This window comes from Anopheles funestus, chromosome 2RL, assembly GCF_943734845.2.
Source record: "Anopheles funestus chromosome 2RL, idAnoFuneDA-416_04, whole genome shotgun sequence".
Lineage (NCBI taxonomy): Eukaryota > Metazoa > Arthropoda > Insecta > Diptera > Culicidae > Anopheles > Anopheles funestus.
Genome location: NC_064598.1, coordinates 86,276,042 through 86,292,614, shown reverse-complemented (window position 1 = coordinate 86,292,614; position 16,573 = coordinate 86,276,042). Strand labels below are relative to the sequence as shown.

The 16,573-nt window shown below is 44.4% G+C and overlaps 1 protein-coding gene across 2 annotated transcripts in view; it reads left to right on the top strand.

Moving 5' to 3' along the window:
• The first annotated feature begins 386 nt into the window (after window positions 1–386).
• LOC125764243 (probable nuclear hormone receptor HR38) overlaps window positions 387–16,573 on the top strand; it is a 101,092-nt gene continuing 84,905 nt past the window's right edge. Inside the window, exon 1 of one of the 2 annotated variants that reach the window (XM_049428250.1) lies at window positions 387–722. The gene's annotated coding sequence lies outside the window, so the exon portion shown is untranslated. Of the gene's footprint in view, window positions 723–14,272; window positions 14,423–16,573 lie in introns of those variants that run through there. The other variant, XM_049428252.1, reaches the window with a different exon arrangement.

Sequence of the window (16,573 nt, the reverse complement as noted above, 5' to 3'; positions counted from 1 at the left end):
TAGAAGCACCTATATAAACTAGTGCAGCTGTATGACTGTCCTTAAGTGAAAGAGTACACCTTTCCGTTATCGTAGGAAAGGAAAGCTACCGTTACTTAATTGATTAGAAATAAATTGCAACCTGTGTGCAGAACGTCACTGGCTGCGTCACATAACACCTTCGGGGACGGTTGCCGCCCGGAAGTTGTGCGAGAAATCGTTCCATTGCGAAAGGAAGTTAGCACACCAGCGGCCACCCTACGCGATTTGCCTTCCCTTCCGGTCGGCTCCGGTGCCGTGTAGGCGCGAGGACATGCGAACCCGGCTGGCTTCGCTGATCGTCGTGAAACAGGAGCCACTGTCGGCCACATCATCGCCACCGCCACCACCAGCGCATCCCCTGTCCTCATCGTCATCCTTGTCCTTTTCGTCACCCTCGTCGTCCTCTTACTGCTCCTCGGCCAGCTCATCATCCTCTTCCTCGTCCCCACCGTCCAGCCTTTTCCGCTCGTCGCTCGTGGTCGCGGATGGCTGCGACGGGTTGCAGTGCTATGGCAGCTTCGATCCCGTTGCCGGTACGGTCGAAGTGAAGCATAGCACCGACCGACCGACCGACGGTTTGCAGCAGTACTACTGCGACCGGAATGGCAATGGTTACGGTGCCAACCTGAACGGGTCCGGCGGCGATCCGAACAACAATGATCCATCCAGCGAGGAGTTTGAATATTTTAGCGAGAAAAAGTGTATGTATTATTTTGAGTTTTTTTAATTTCATTTCTGTACTTGTTTAATTGTGTGAAATAATGTGTTTAGATTTTTGTTAAATATTGCTATGGTTTAAGTTGTTGAGTGAATGAATTATTGAAGTATTTTTATGATGGTAAACATAATGATTTCTTTACAAAGTCTTTTTTTAATATCATAAATGCATGCAAATTATATGTTTTGTTTGTTGGTTGGAATGGTAATTAAATTAGTTCAAACCACAAAAAAATAAACTAATACTGAAAATAATGAGCTTGTCGTATGACATGTCCAAAAATAATTTACCCTCTGCAGGCCAATCCCTTCTGGTAGATATCATTCCGATCATGTTTGCACATCGCTCCATTCGCATCCGAATGCATCATCCCGTGAAATACTCCAACCTTGTCAATCAAGAGAGAGTATCATGTTTGGCACGATCACTTCCCGCTGCCATGCGAATTTCTTCCCCAAACCAACAGTGCTCAGCATCGTCAAGGGGTTGTGAGATTTTTCCAAACTTTTCTTCCCCGAAAAACCTGTCAATTTGGCACTGACGACCGCGATGTGCGTGCGGCCAATTTGTAAGCGCACTCGTTGGTGCTACACCGACGCAATTAATTACACCGAACGAAGTGGAAATCTCCATCCAGGTCCTAGCGCCGCGGGATTTTCCATTGGCAGCCGGACGCAAACGGAAACTTCGCACGCACCAACGGGCAGGGCGTGCCGAGTCATGTCATCGGCTAATTTGATCCGTGAACGCCAACTGGACGCCAGAACCATGTCAACCTTCGCTCAAATCACTTGTAACCACTGTACGCGAATGTGTGTGTGTGTGTACGATTTTTTTTTCTTGAGGTGAAATGATGCCTTTCGGAATTTAATCATCTTTTGCGACTATTCTTCCTACTCGTTGAACGACGAGCGAAGAACCCGTCGGTAGGATTAAATTTAAGATCCCGGAAGTTTGTCTCGTTCATCCAAATCAAGTTCCAAGCGCCATTCGATTTGCCAAAAAGTGACTTTCTTTATGCTCTGGTCGCTCAACTAACCAGACTTCCATAGCATTTTGCAAGGTGTGAACCAAATTTGATCGACTCACGGTGTGCTTCCTCCAAGGGAACTAATTAGTCGACGCAATCTCTTGGAGCTGTTTGCCCACCAATGTTGGCAGAATTGCATCAATCGAGCATATCCGCATGCAGTGGTGTTCGGTGGGGCTAGATTTAGATACCCAAAATAAACCATTTCCCTTTCCGCCATCCGTTAGACTGTCAACCCTACTTGTCGCAGTTGTCTCAATCGTACGCGGGCTGATAAAATTAAAAAAAAATATGTTGCTCAATCTCTAGCGAATGTAATGTTCCGTGCGGAAAACAACCACTTGAGTACACAGAATACCAAATACCAAACATTGCGCAATCCATCCAATCCATTACGCCATTAACCTTACCCGATTATTAATTAAATCCCTATAACAACCACCACGCAATATTTGGGCCGATTGTGTCCAAAAGGGTATTTGCCGAATGGTGCAAAAATAGACGATCCACAACACCGACGCGATCGTGATCATTAACGACGCACAATAAATACATCATAACTACAAATCTTGCCCGCTACACGTTATGCACGGTATGGATACGGGGAATACGTTCGAACAGGACAGTGCACTGTGTGGCAAATATCACCCGGTCAGCGAAAAATAGCCCAAAAATCGAAAGTGCAACCTTATCCCGTTCCCGAAAGGCCTAAAGTACAATCGCGTCCTGATGCGGTGCGTCCTGATTGCGATGCGTTGTGACATTTTGCACCGCGCGAAGGCTGACGGACGTGGCGCGCCGCTGACTGACAGGACGGAGTACGGACGTGCATTGACCAGTTGGCATGACGCGGCGGCACGCGCACACTGTTTTGCCGCGTATGGCGATAGTACAATCCGCACCGTCTGATTTACACGCAACGATCAACACTGTCAGCAGATGCATTATTAAGCTATTTGCTCTTTCGATACCGAACTAAATCATTTTGCCGAAATATCAAACTGGGATGGGATGGTATTGAAAGAACCGCAGTGTTCTTGGATGAAGGTTGGGTAAGGGTGCTTTACGGGTGATGGCGCCCAAACCTGTCGAGTGATGTATGGGTTGCGTTGGAACGCAACCGGCTGTCCAAAGATTGGTGGTCGGTGTCATAGAGGTAAAGCGCGCGTTACCGCACGTTCCATCAGACATTCTTGTACGGTTCCTCAAAATTCCTTGGCGCCCCGAAACGTTTGGCTGTAAAGATCGCGAACCATGAATTACCTCCTGGGTAGTCCATACATCATACCTTTGCTAGGTTTCTTTTGGAAGGATTCAAACTTCTCTTTGGGTCTTTGGGTCGCGTGGTTTTCTTTACGTGGAGGTTGGTTCGTTTGTTGCTTGCGCAGTATCTTTACCACTCCTATTGGAAGAGGTCGAAGAGAATTTAAGCGCCACCGTACGTGAAGAAGCAACCCGCCATATGTCAGAAGCCGTGTCATAAATGTCCAAATCGGTCCACCGTGTACGGAGCTAATTGCACCACGAGTGATGTTGCCGGCGCCCGGGAGAAGTGATTTTGCTACGGCCATCGGTGTTTTTCGATTGCCCAAAACAGGGACCTACGTGCCACTGGTACACTCCGTACGTTTAATTGATGTGCAAAGCTGCAAACGCCTTAGTACGGTATGATTCTGGTACGATCACACTAGATCGTTTCACAGCCGTGCCGTTCTAGAACCGAACCGATGTACCGATGTTTTTTGCTAATCCTAGCCTGCCACTAATTATTGCGATTAATGTCATCGAAACAATCAACGCACCCGTGTTAACATCGGGCGCGAATACGCATCAAATGATTGGGGCGCCATCCCCAAAGTGTCCTGGTACGATCCGTGGCCTTTCCCGCGTATCGGAGGCACATGATTGGCGCTAATGGTCAGAAAAACTTGGGTTTGTCTAATAACGGCCCTAATGTGGTGTGTCCCGCAAGGGAAAACGGAATGGCAGGTTAGGCTGATTCGCTGAAGACATATGATCGCCGGCAGGACCATTTGACTGGTGTAATTATTTATCCTGTACTGCTGGCTTGCTGGGTGGATTCTCGATTAGAATGATGGCGCTGGCGCCAGGGAAGAATTTTAATCTCATTATTAAGTGGATTAAGTATGGATGTTTGTTCGGTGAAGATGGATGATGATGGGAAAAAGAAACATCCTTCGGACAAAAACTGGATACAGAAATAACGCATTTGAAACATTGGTAGCAACTGATGGAAAATGTAACGTGCGTTGAAGTCTTCACGGGGTTGATATAGAAATTTTAGTTAAAAATCATTTCTGCAAAACTATTGATAAGATAACGTTAACGCAAACATCACCAACTGCATCCCGAGAAGGGCGTTGAACTTACTTTCACTCGTTGCATCGCATTTCCCGTAGCTGATAGCGGCTTTTCGGCGAGAAGTCGTTCTATTAAAATGATTTTCTATTATTACCAACATTGACCCGTCTCGCGCTTCCAAAAACCGGCCTCGTCTCGCTTCTTCCTGCGTTCCTTGTTTGCGTACAGGATCGCTGTACGCAATTGCATGAACCGTGCAATATAGCACCCAAAAAATCTACCAAGCCAAAAAGATATGCACTTTCCTCTGCGCGATTTACGCGCACACAACATAGCTGCCGTGTGCTCTCTTCCTACCGTTCCGAAGAAAGTAGCGTGTATGCGTGAGTTGGTGTTTTTTTTTTTGTTGTTGTTTGCTTCGCTTTCCTCTCACCCGGCCAGCTTCCTTCGGAGGGGTTTGGAGTTTTAGGAGTTCTGGGGGGGAAGGGTATCGGGACGATACCGTGCGTACATCACAACACCAACCGGCAGCAAGCGTGCAAGCGTATGCACGGCGCAAACCGATACCGGTGCAGCAAACAACAACAAATGCCCACTTATTTATATCAAAGTATCATAAATCTTTGCACTTACATACTTGTTTCGTTACTCGTTTTGGGTCGGGGCCCTTTTCCCACTGCAAACCGTCGTGTGCAACGCACGGTGCACCGATCGGTTGCGGTGTTGCGTTGTTTTGGTTGTTAGCTCCGTTCTGTTCCACTGTTTCTTTACGGTAACCGGCACTTGCCGCAAGCAGCAGTTTTTGTTTTTGGCCTAATGCTCGGTTTGTTTTGCACCTCGTATGGTGCTTGATTTCGCTCCACGCGTAATGCGTTTCTGCTGCACTCGGCTTTGTTTGTTAGCAGTGTTTTATTTTATGTTTAACGCGCATTTCATTTGTTTCGTGTTTGTTGGTTTTGAGTTGGGTTTTTTTCCTTGCACAAACATACTGTCTTTAAATCTCCCCATGTCAAGATGTCGCTGCAAAGAGTGTGAGAGAGCGTATGTTGTTTGGGTGTTGGAGCAAGTTTTTCGCTGTAATTTCCACCACTGGGCCCGCTGATGCTGATGATGAAGTCGAAGATCGTGGCTTTGACGCTTCCGTAAGTTCGAAGGTCCTGAACCTCGTGTACCGCGCGTGTGTGTGTGTGTTTGCCTCGTGTTGCAATCGTTCCCAGTCCATCGCAAACCCAACTGGTCAGTAGGAGTGAAGGTGTCTTATGGATTTGCTGCACCCATGGGAAATGGACAGCATGCCCCAACGTGGGGTGGATGAACAGAAGAAAGAAAAAATGCACCTTGCTGTCAACTGGTTGTAAAGCATGTTGTCGTTGATTCGATCGTTACGTTGCGAATATCTTACGCTGCAAAACAGCTTCCGCTAACAATGTAAGCGATGGCAGATAATTAGCGGCAGCGAGTTTTTATTTATTTTTTTTTAAATTGGATATACGTATAGCATCGAAGGGAATTTTTCCGTCTGCCAAAAACATTCGTCAGCAAATTCCATAAATTCCTAAAATCCCTAGTGGTCGTTAAATCACTTTAGGTTTTTTCCGTTTTTCCTCTCTATTTTTCTCACGTTTCTCACTGATCTGACAGGGCAAATAGTTTATTCATTAATTTACTAATAGGTGAAAAATTCCCATTCCATCTTACAGCGATCGACGTTTTGCTGGCACCTTTTCAATATACTTTCGATTGCCAATAAAGATGATATGTTGTTTCTTTCTATCTGCTGTACTTTTTAAGCAGCAAAAGCAAATAGAAATTACCTAGCGATTGATGACACCGTCAGTTGTCATGATTGGTTGTGACTAACAACGTTTATTGATTGGATGATAATATATTTCGTTCCATGGTCATTTCCCTGTTTAGTCTAACGATGTCTGGCAGCGGGTTTAGGGGAAATGAATGGTTAACATGGTAGAAAAAAACATTTTAAAATTTAAAAATACATTGCTTAAACTCATGGTGGAAGATAGAAAACGTACAAATACTTCATCTATATTGCACGAAACAAAAAAATTAAATCTCAAAAAGATTTAATTTAGAATGTGTAATTATGATTGGAATATTTTTCGGTTTCTTGATACTTGGACTTCAATGAAATTTTTAATTTTTTTTGTATGATTCCACCATTAATACGCACTATTTTTATTATGTTAACTGCTTTTAAGTAATTTTATATTTTCTAATTTATTCAATTTTGTCGCAACGCTCCTTCTTTCTCTCTGTGCATTTATGTTTCCATTAGATCGAAAACATTGTACTTACCTCTCCTTCGGATCATTACGATACAGATGAATAAATGATTAGAATCGCATGCGATTCCTTCACGCCACATCACACTCACGGGCGAAACATTAGCCGTGATTCGTAACCGGGGTTTCACTTCTAAAAGAGTTGCTCACGCATTCCAAACCTCATCGCTGGGTTTTGTCTTCTGTCGCACCCAACATGACAGCTCGCTTAGGCCAGCCCGTCGTACACTCGCACACACAGTGATACATTTTATTTCGTACCTCTTCTGCGCACCACCCTTAACATCTCCAACCCTTATCTGTCTAACTCTCATCACAATCTTCACCACGTGGTCGTTCCCTCCGCGCGGCGTGTATAGAGAAGCTTTGTTTTGCGCATCCGAAGCCGAAAAGGGATTCCTTTGTCGTGTACAGCCGAGGGGAGGGATAAGGTAAAGCAATGGACACGGTGGGACGTTTGCCGGTACGTGCAAATTTTCTCACTTTACGTCCACACTATGCGGGACTGCCACGCGAACACGGTGCGGCTTGCGATACACGCTGTCGCCTCGTTTGACGGTGCGCACCATATTTTTGTGAATGTGGCTAATTGTGCGCGTGTTTCGGCGCTTCCATTTGCGTCGGCACCGATCCACCCGGTCGGTCCACCGCTCAGCTGCAGCAAACGGTGCATCCTCTAAAAACCCGGCCCGTTCAACTCTCTAATCGGCTGCGTGATAATGCGACGCATTCGTCAATGGTGCGACCGTACATACCGTTTGTTGCAACGCGTTGATGGCGCTGAAACGATCAAATGATTATTACTGTAGCTTCGCTTACTGTACCGAGGCAACAGGGAATGAATTAGTTTGTATCACAAAGCATCCAATTTGGGGGTACCGGTACAGTGGCCACGGTGAGCATGGCACGCTGTACACGTTCAATTCGCGCCCCATAGCAATGCGGTAGTGTGGCGATTTAATTACCTTCCCGTTTTTTTTGGGGAGGCTGTTAAAAGCGAAACTGACGAATCTTAGCCACCTGAAACACTTGTCATATTTTTGTGCAATATAATGTGTCCGGCAGTGCCAAACTGTGTGTGTGTGTGTTTTGTAGTTTTTCCGAGGAAAAATACATGTCTCATCGCAGTTATGATGACAACGATCAGGATGATGATTATGCGTATGTTGATCGTATCTAATGGTCTACCGTTCGAGCTCTGGTGAGGGCAGCAGTGAAGCGAACGACCAAAAGGAAATCGACCACGTCTGGGTGTACCCCCTTTTTGCAGCAAAGCCACCAACACGGACAACACGATCGGGCAACACATAATGATGATAAAATGTGAATAGAATGTATTCGATGCGAGCAAATCGGGCGTTCCTATGGCTCATTAGAAGTTTTGGATTCTTTCCACTTTTCGCACCCGCCGCCACTAGCCAGCACGGAAACGGCGATCGTTCGGTGGTGAAGAATCACCACGCAACGTTCCTTAGCGTCCCAAAACCGTTGGTGGGAAATCGCGTCAAAACCAGCGCGCAACACTACCGCGACAGGTGGTTTTGCGGACCAGGTTGGTGCATGGAAAACGCGTACGGCTTATTATTTTTAATCATGCCCCAGACAGCTCATTTCGCATGTGAACCGTGAGTGAACATATTTTCAATCGTCGGGGACCAGCACTGCAAGCGGGTTTATAAATAGGACACATTAGGAAGTGGGACTGGATTGGGTTTGTGCCACTGCTGCTAGGAAGCAATGGGAGTGGGATTAATATCGATTTAGTGGCACGAATTGCAGTTTGCCCAAAAACCAGCCATCCATCGGCGTATCAATCACTCAGATTCTTTGCGCTTGCGGTTGTCCTTCATACTGCACAAACGGGCTCTGGGCAGTGCAGTGTCTTCTTATTCTTGTGCCCACACGGGCTAAGCTATTGTTAATTCAGGGATAGCAACCGGCTTCTGAATGCAGTGGAGGTTTTTTTTCTTCACTCGAATGATTGGCAGAAAAGATTGATTAATTACTAGCGAAAGATAAAATTAGACCACTGCTCGGTATGATCGAGTGTATCATGATCGTGAGGGATAAAATCATTCCCGCAATCAACGAAAGGAACTTTTTGTGTTGATTGGTGATTGAAATTTTGTTTGGAGGATTAGCTTTGCTTTTCACATCGCTAAGACTGTAAAGTGATCTGGTTTGTTGGGTTTTTTGTTTATTTGTTTCTTTGTGTATGTTCCTAATACGATGCAACTGCATTCCGGAGAAACGAACACAAAAAGAAAGAGAGAAGAGAAAAAAGAACCAAACATTAATCTAAAGCCACCATGCAGCACAATTCGATGATCGGTTTGATTATGGGCTGAGTGAATGTGAGTGCATTTATTGTGTTTTTTTATTGTTGTGTGTTTTGTTATGGTTCGACATTTGTCCGGAATGGTATTTGCTTTGATGATTGCTTCAAGGTCGTCGTGTGATTTGTATGAAACATGTTTTATAATCCATTCTGCAAACAACTGCAATTAAGTAGATCGTTTAGGGTGGCTTGTTTGTTGTTGTTTGCATGTTGATGCTTGTCATGCTATTTTTAATTAAAGTCTTATTCCCCTTCTACATGCATGTCATCCTGAAAGATTTTATTTTAATTGTAAAACAATTATAAATTGAAATAGATTTTCACTCTTATTTTGAAGTATAATCACCAAGAAGATTATAGATGAAACAGGAGACGTTTGAAATTGAAAAAAAACTATTATTAATAATTTTATTTAGCTTGAAAACATTTATCAAATTAAATTTATTTGATTTTATTTGCAGTTACTAATAATTGCCTAATAAAACTTGTACTAAATAAAACAAATAAGAAAATTCTCAATGTAAAAACTGTTGAAAAAATTAAAAGTTTAAAATTTACTGTAGTCAATGGAGACGCATGGTGTCTGTGAAAAAATAAGATTTATTTGCAATCGTTCCCCTACCGACCCCTTAATGCTCCAGGAAAAGGTGTGCATTTCATTCACAATCACCGTGAGGTGCAAAAATCCAGAACCACTTAAGCGGCGACAAGCAGAACGTGGTGCAGAACACGCATGCCAACCACCAGACCGTGCCACAATTTCGCTCCCGCACGATCGTTACTGTGGTGCACGGTAAATCCAGCGGCAACAAAAAAAAAACATTAACAAAAAATTCCCAAGTTTTCCGCATTACGAATCACGCAACCGGCATATGCACGGTGCAGCGGATCCGATCCTGTTCACGTAAAGTCCCGATGGTGCACCTGCAGCATGCAGTGTGTGTGTGCCGCGCGATCGCGCTAGACAGCGCTTGTCATAAATAAATCTTATTCTCCACTCTGTGTGCACTGAGCGACGCACTTCATTCAGCATGGAGATCGCTCGTTTGTGGACGTTTGCAGTCTGTCTTACGCCGTACCACACACCACGTTCGGCTAGACGTGGGCTCGAATGGGAATGGATGGGGTGAAAGGGTTTCGAATCGAATTCCGGCCACGTTCGTTTTGTCGAACGTAGTGTCCCGCGTTTGCGTTGGTCGCGCAAGCCGGGCCTGTCGAAGCCGTGTCGGGAAGGAACATGATCATTTACAAATTGATCTAAATGGCGCGAAACCGTCGCGAAGTCTAGAGTACCCGCTAGACCGACTAGACGCACGCTAGACGGAAGACGATTGCACTGGAATGTATCGCCTACCATGTCACCGAACATACGGCTGAAGTAGCTATGGCGGACGGAAAAGATGATTGAATGTGGCAGTGAAATGGTTGTTTATCTTGTCGCGTACCCCGTAATGCGTGTTGTGTTCGCATTCGTCTGGGTCGAGCCTTGGGGGTTGGGAAAACCTGTGAGCCTGCTCATACTTCGTAAGGGAGGTGTTGCGTTCTTCCCATTAGATTAATTAAACTAATTTAATTCTAAGCCCCACCGAGCGGATCGTCACACTTCCGGCAACCAGTCGTCATCTTAAACTCTTCTCGTTGAATCGAGGTAAAATGGTGAATGAAGAAGTGGAAAGGACAAGAACAGCAGGACACTTGAATATGTGCCATATGCCTGTGGTCGATGACGCATCGGTATGCTTAATTAAATTTTCTTTTTTAAATTTCACACTCTCGTCTCACCCGGGTTGGGGTGAAAAATCGTTGAAGAACTGACTGCCCAGTTTAAGGAGAAAAACATTTGCATTTGCTCATTGTTTCCTTGCGCCTTATTTATATCTGGTTAAAAATGAAACAGTTCTACCACAACAAAAAAAAAACTTTAAACATACACAACGGTATGTTTTTGCGTGATTTTCATACCGAAAAAAGGACCACCGTATGTGTCTGACGTAATAAAGACACTTTTGCACAGAACAGAAAACGGGCAAAAAAATAATTTCTCCACCGCAATTGAGTAAAAGCGTTGCCACTTTTCCAGTGGCGGAAGTCGACCGGTTCCTTCCTCACTTTCGAACACTGCTCACACGAGTGGGCCCATTCTGCATCATACGTGCAGCATGGCGCATGAAGTGTGCATAAAAATAGTGTTCTAGTTCCCTTCTCACATACAGTTGCCTTGGTGCGTCATCTGAACGATGCACAAAACAAAAACCTAACGGCTTGCGACAATGCATCCACTGTACGTGGCGTTGCAGCACACCTTCTAGTGGGTATATTCTCGGAAAAAGCATGCGCTTTTTTCAACACACCTCTTTTAAAATGGGAAGGAAGCAGTTTCGAGCAGTTCGCCAGCGACGCAAAACTTTGTTGCCTTTTCGCACCCCACTCGTCTGAAAAGCGATTTTCCAGCAGTGAGAACGAACAAATAGGATGCATCCTGATGACGCCGCTCGGTCATTGCGATTGGTGACGTCATAAAGGGCGAACTCATGCGCTAGGGGAATGGTATTGGCCGTTCATGGACCACTTTACTGCAGCAACCGGGCGTCTATTCCGTTTACGCGTTTCGGAACGTTGAGTTTATTTGTATGCACGTATTTTGCACAGCTCATGGTCATCGGTGGAAATACCGGGACGCGGACTAACTTCCGGATGCGCCGTTTTCGCAGAGTGATGGTGGTGGTGCGTGCGGTTGGTTTGTGGTTTATTTCCACGTACGTAACGGCAGAAATAGAACTGCAGCAGTGTGGAGAACCTTGAGGGAGGCATCATTTTGAGGCATTGCATGACGAGCCCCCAGTGTACGTCTTGAAGGAGCTTTTTGAAGGTACAAAAATAGCGACAATGTTGCAATGCATGCCACACAGTGTTTGTGACTTAGTTGCAGAGGGTTACCGTGTTGGACCCATCAAGAATGGTGGGAATTTGTAAGGGGACGAGAGGAAAGGAGATGTAAAGGGAAAGTAGGGAATGTTCTTAATTTCCTTAGCATGATCCGGTATAAGTTAGCAAATATTGGTTAAAAGTTTTCTATCCCGTATCACGATTGAATAAAATTTCATAATAAACGATATGAAGCAAATTCCACCGAATCGGTGTTTTAGAAAGCATTGAAATTACTGATTCAAACAATTTATATATTTTTTATATCAATCGGCCAAGAAGGAAAAAGTGTTTATAATTATTCCAAGTTAAATTGATCTTTTCCTTAAATATCTTCAACTACTAATTTCATTACACACCAACAATAAAGCAATTTTTTCTAACCGTTACCTTGAAAATTCTACCCATCCTCACCACATTAGGCTCGGTTTCTTCAGCTTCAGTGAGATTTATGACGCCGTCGATGGCGTGCTACCGTTCCGTGTGCCGTTACTAAAAAGGCTTGACCTTGCCCTCCCGGGGCCAATAAAAGTTTTTGTTTCACCGGTAAAAATCGATACGGCGAGGAAACCCCTTATGCTTCGTCTGAAAAAAAAAAACACAGTAAGAACAAGTTTAGGGAATACCTTTCCATGCCTTTTGTTTCTAAACCTTATCGCACCGTGAAAAGCGTGCTGGGTAGAAAGAATTTTCCTTTCGCGTGTGCATTAATGCTGGTAAGGCATGTTTGTGGTCGATCAAAAATCCCGATTTCCTCTTTTGCAAACCGTTGTACAAAGGTATGGCGCCAAACCATTGCTTGCCTTTTGGAGTTTTTTTGCGTTCGGTTTGTCGCTCGATAGAACTGTGCTGCACTTGGAATGGTCGCCGGCGCCGAAGAACGTTTGGTTGGTTGTGCCCAAATCGAGTGTGAAATTGTGAGCCGATTGTGCACAAGATGGTAACCCATTTCACGTACGATCGGCATCGTAAATGGGACGCAACGCGATGTGTGTGGTCCGTGGTCCGCTGTTTTGCCCATTTGTGGCGCTTCATGGTTAGTAGGTGCTAATGTTTTGTAAAATGAACTCCTGACGACCGAAAACATTACGCATTCTTCCAACGAAAAACGTTAGCACATCAGTTCTTCCCCATTTTTAGACACATTTTGCTTGATTCGCTTACCGAAGCATACGAAAATAATCAAAACAAATCATATTTGAGCCCATCCAGGTGCCCTTGCCCTGTAATACAATTCTTCAATTAATCAGCAAATGGATGGAACTGCGTCAGAGATGTAGAGAATTGTTCTTGAAGCACGGTTGCTATCATAACAGCAAAGATTTATTTCCGTACATGGCCATACCGGCTACCAATTTCTTTCGGAATTTTTCGTTTCAATAATAAATCAATCGCCCATCACCCGGTGTCAAATGTTGTGCTGCACCGTTCACGGAAATACACCGTTTGGCTGCTGTTGCGTCACCGGGTGCGTTCGATCAACCGGATAAGCAGACAATCGATTGCAGAATTAATCGGGAAGAAAATATCATCTTGCCCTTAATCGTACTCGAGATGTCGCGCTTCTTCTACGTAATCTGTTGATCTGTACACTAGAACAAAAAAAAAACAAAACCGGACAATTCTAATCACAAGAGAACACGCTAAGTAATGGAAAGAGGATGGAAAGTCCGAACGTTACTACCTAGAAGTAGTGTGTTTTCTTTTCTTTTTGCTTCCTACCACTTTTTTGACGCAATCGATCGAAAGTGAATTGATATCGTCACAGGTGAAAAGGGAGCGGGCTGTTGGGGACAGGAAAAACCTGTCCAGCCAGTCAGTCAAACGCACGAATGCACCACCACAACCGCAACCGTTTAGTGCGCATGTAAGCGTATCCGCGTCTGGGTCATTGGGCTGAACCGGCTACCGGCTATCGGTGGGTTGTTTGCGTGAGTGACGTCACATGAATAAACACACAGCGAACATGGAGCTCACTAGCACGGATACAACCGGAGCTCCTAAGGGTGGGAAAACTGTACAACCACCCTGACGAAACACGAACGGTCTGTTCGTCCTGCTTGCTCCAAACCGTACGGAACCGTCCCGGAAATTGGAAGCATATTCGTGCCCATCGTGCCATCTCGCTTACATACTGCCATCATCGTTTTCGACACGAGCTCCAAGGTCACACACGGCACAGCAAGGATAATAAAGAAGGTTTCCACCGGTGGCCGAACGCTTAGTATCACGCTGGGCACCGTACGGTGATGTAATGGTTCTGACATCACACTGCATATCACACACCATACAGCCGGAATTCTAGAAAGGAGCACCCTACTATGCTACGGGTGGAAACGGTGAAAACAGTATTACAGTGTTTCGTATCGAAACGCGCAAAGAAGTGTCCATTCCGAACATTGTGCTGTGCACGTACGGGGGAAATTTAATTTCCTTAGTTCGCGAAGTGAAAACTCCGATTGCGGAAACTTTTCATTAAATTGGCTGTCTCTAACGTCTAATCGTGCAAATAAACCCCGGTGTGATATTTGCCATAGGCAAGTGACGTGAAAGGGGTAGTTTTTATTTTTCAATTAAAACAACCCTCTCCGGTGATATTTAAATCAAATAGTACAAAAAACGGCAGAGTGTATTTAAGCAAGTGTTTAAGTGTTTGTGGACATTCAGTAGGTGCTTCTTTACTGCTGGAAACCCGGTGCGTGTTCCTGCTTGGTGGAGTCAATATCGTTGCTGGAGGGGAACAAAAATCTGTAAAATACCGGACGGTATGTGGTAGCGGTTTCGAATGCGAATGGGTAAAACAGTAGACCAGAGCTCAATAGAAGGTGCGAAGGTGTATGAAACCAAAAAGCAAAATTACAACGCCTCGTCTATTCGGTATCCTTAAACTTCCGCCAGAAAAAAGTACGAAAAGAAATACAACGAAGAAAGATGAAAATTCATTGAGGAATTTTTCCACCATCAAATACATTTTCCAACTTCTTTTGTGCTGTAGGTTACAAACCACACAGACACAAACGAGCGCGCTGAAAAAGCCGCTAAAGCTTTTCCTTTTTTGTAAGTGCGTATGTGGGAAAGGAACGATCGCAAATGCTTCGCATGCCATCCCATTCCGATGGCTCGAGGGCACTTTTCATGACATCACTGAATGAATATCGATTTTTCACGGTGGCCTTCCACGGGGTTGCCGCTCGTCGTTTCAAACAACTCCCCTCCCCCTTCCGCACAAAAAGCTTTCCGCTCGCCACTCGTTTATGAATAAGCTACGGCCGAATGCTCGTAGTGAACAGCTAGCGACGAGGTGGTCACAAGTGTTGTGTGTGTGTGAAGATGAACAAAATCTTGGAAAGGAAAAAAAAACGATTGCTCGCCATTTAACATTATCTTTCGAAACATTGTACAAGGTGTCCTTTACGGGGGAAAAAATGTTTTGTGTGTGTGTGTGTACTTCATTTTTATCAATGAATGAAGCGGTTAACTTCTCTATTCTTTCTGTGTCCTTCCCGTATCTTGCCCGTGTTCTTTGGTAGGATTTCTCTCGCTGTGACACTTTTACCGCATGAAGACACTTTTACCGCAAGAGGGCTGAGGTGATGAATAAAAGTAAAAAGTGGGATGTTTCACATCCTTTCACGCGTTTCGTGTGTGGGTGGTTTGCAATGAAGTGTCCTGAAGGTCCTGATGAATGGAAAAGCAATTCTGTTGTTTTTTTTACCCAGGCGGGGGGAACTAATTTCTATGACTCGTTGTTTCTTTTTTTTTACACTTTTTTTGTTGCTTGTTGAATGTAACCTTTATACGTTTCATTCATAATTTTGCTCGTGGTTAGGGTGCGATTTTTTTTCTATTCATGTGAACCCCCTTTCTCCATTTATTATCCACGTGTTAAACCCTTTTAGGGAAAAGCTTTGTGGTTTTATGTAATAATCATAAATAGATTGATTAACAATTTCTTTTACACCCTTATGGTGTGCCTTGTTAGGTTCTGTTGTGCGCAGAAAAAAAAACCCCTCAATGCTAGCCAATAAATAACCGTTCGACACCTGCACCATTTGGACCGCTTTTAAGCAGCGCCGTCTAAAACATTGCTACAAAGAAATTAGTTTGACCCGGGCCACTCACCGCGGGTTGGAAAAGTGGTTTCACGAACACGGTTGAGGCACGCGTGTAGGAAGCATACATTAGCATAGGTGCATGATTTAGTACCACTCTCACGTAACACCTTCGGGGCCCTACGGGTAATACTTTTGCAAAAATATTATTGTATAGTATTTTTTTTTTTGGTTTTATTTTGCCTCCCTCTCGAATGATGAATTCCAACGTGCAAGAAACACAAGCGGGTCGTAAAATGTCTTAATCTTTATGTAAAAGCGTGAAGGACGTCTTGGGGAGTAAGTCACGAATCTATGCTGTACCTTAGCAGCAGTGTAGTGTGAGTTATTACTTTTCTAAAACTATCGTAAAGTTAGGTCACATGTGTGCCTTTTTTTTAAAAAAAGAGGAGATAATTAATCTCATGGTCCAAAAAACCTATCTAGAAAGAGTGAGAGTGAGAAAGAGTTTGACCTGCATTACTCGCCGAATTGCACGCGAAACCATGATGAGTAGTTTTATTGTCATCGTGGAGCATAATTATTTGCATAATATTCCTCCCCATTCCCTAATAATTTATGCTTCACGCTCCAATCCCAAACATTGTTCTTTTCATCCCTCGTATGATGCTGTTTTATGCACACTAGCGATCAGTACTAGCCGACCAAGCACTAATAAATCATCTGTCCGGGGTCCCGGGGCTGACAGGTAAAATGATTCGCGAGCGAAAACATTCGTGACATTGTGTCACCGTGGCGCGAAGATGGTACCGGCAAAAATGGTGCGATTCCACTGATCAAACAGTATCAGCGAGAAAAGTAAAT